Source organism: Lactuca virosa, chromosome 1 (genome assembly GCF_052849685.1).
Source record: "Lactuca virosa cultivar CGN04683 chromosome 1, Lactuca_virosa_CGN04683_v6, whole genome shotgun sequence".
Classification (NCBI taxonomy): Eukaryota; Viridiplantae; Streptophyta; class Magnoliopsida; order Asterales; family Asteraceae; genus Lactuca; species Lactuca virosa.
Window position 1 is genome coordinate 84790308 of NC_136426.1, and position 2074 is coordinate 84792381.

The following is a 2074-nucleotide window of genomic DNA, read 5'->3' on the forward strand; positions in this document are numbered from 1 at the left end:
TGTATATACGGGAATGACATGTGTTTTATGGTCAAATACAAAACGTATTTACTTGAGTTTTTATAAAATACACAATATGAGACAACCATGTAAACACAATTTATATAAGTTATATAATTAAAATTATATAACAACACTGAATATATATGAATCTATATATATGTTATAATCAACTATATGTGGTGGATTAAATTTTCATAAATATATATTAAATATATGTCAAATTTTAATTTAAGAAACCAATATTTTACAAATTAATAATTTTACATTTCCTAACGTATCAGTTTAATTTTATACTATATGTATATAACATGAATATACATAAGTAAATACCAAATCAAACAAATACAACACAAAACTAATGCTAGTATAATACATCACATAACTAATGCTAGTATAATACATCACCAAACTAATGCTGGTACAATACATCACAAAACTAATATTAATACAAATGCAAAGAGTGTAGATTTAACCAATGTGATTCGTACAAATTAAACCAAACTTATTCATACAAGTTAAACCTTAATGAGTTTTACAAGTCTTATTTAATAAAATAAAATAAAAAAAATCATCTATAAAACTATGCAATTGATTCGAACAAAAGGTTATCAACTTCAAAATAACATTCAAATCACTCATTTCGTCATTTTCTTTCTGTTCCGTGAATCATACAAGAACACCTCCTCGGAGGTGTTGTTTTCCCGGTAAGAAACACAAGGTTGAGCCCCTTGCTCTACCTTCTTGTTTCCTTGTTCCTGTCAAGCAAAACAAACAAACCCAAACATTCATTTGGTTTCTTCCATCGATTTCTATAAAAAAAAAATTAAAAAAGAAAGAAAACGGAGATACCTTCTGCGTTGAACTCCAAACACCAAACAATCTATCTTCGAACCTTTTCTTCCTTCCATCGATCCTTGCTGCCAAACCGTCCCCACCTGAGATATCGCAGCTTGCCTTGCCCCATCAAAGAGCTCCTTACGATTCTGCCTTCGTTCTCCTTCGCGACCGGCCAAAGACCGAGACCTCCTTTGCCCTCGCTTCTCACACCCTTTTGCAAACCCCACAGAAGCTTCGCTGCTTCTTTCCCTTCCTCTTCTTCGGCCTATGTCGAACCCCGGAGGACATCACCGATTGCGAATCGATCGACGAAAAGATCAGCAGCCATCGGGTCTCCTTCCTTCGCACCTCATAGCGAGAGAAGAACGAACGAACCTTCGCTGCTCCTTCACGTCTTCGATGCTCCGGCCTCGTCAAGCCCCGGAGACGGCGATCCTCCTCCCAACGGATCGATCAGTCACTGCCTTCGTGCCTCTTCCCCTCCCAATCGTTCGTCTGCCTTCAACATTCCCTTTCCTTACAAATGACGAAGACGGGGGGCTTAAAAGCCCTAATACCATTTTAACTGGTGAAAGGACCAAACTACCCTCATTATTAAAACCTTATTTTGAAATCAGTCCCTATTCCTAAATATTGATTCCATTTATTCGAAAAGACCCCTCCTTTGATTATTTTTAACATAATAAATCCTAATCTTCAAACTTGGAATAAAAAATAACCACTTCACACCCCTTCCTTGAAATATTTTAACCAAAGCAGTCCTATTTTTGGTTAATTACATTACCAATTCAGCCCCCAATAGTTTAAATTCGTTACAAAATGTGCCTAAATAATTTCTTTATACAAGTCAATTACCCTTTTTATGCGAAAATACAATAAACCTAGTTTATAAAAATACTATTATTTAGCAATTTACCATATAGTTATATATAAACTAGTGTAAACTTTTCATATACGTGTTATGATTATTTTATCGTAAAATAACCAGTTCAAACAACAAATACTACATTATACAAAATTATATGACTTTTATGTGACATTGAATATTATAACAGACGGATCGATCAGTCACTGCCTTCGTGCCTCTTCCCCTCCCAATCGTTCGTCTGCCTTCAACATTCCCTTTCCTTACAAATGACGAAGACGGGGGGCTTAAAATCCCTAATACCATTTTAACTGGTGAAAGGACCAAACTACCTCCATTATTAAAACCTTATTTCGAAATTAGTCCCTA

General features: G+C 35.0%; 1 long non-coding RNA gene across 1 annotated transcript; it reads right to left on the reverse strand.

Annotated features, from left to right (window-relative positions):
- Positions 1–484: 484 nt before the first annotated feature.
- Positions 485–1385, reverse strand: LOC145105474 (uncharacterized). The gene is made up of 2 exons (XR_013707323.1): positions 853–1385; positions 485–758 (listed from the first exon to the last, which is right to left on the reverse strand). It is a non-coding gene; the product is annotated as an uncharacterized LOC145105474 (long non-coding RNA).
- Between the last annotated feature and the right edge of the window lie 689 nt (positions 1386–2074).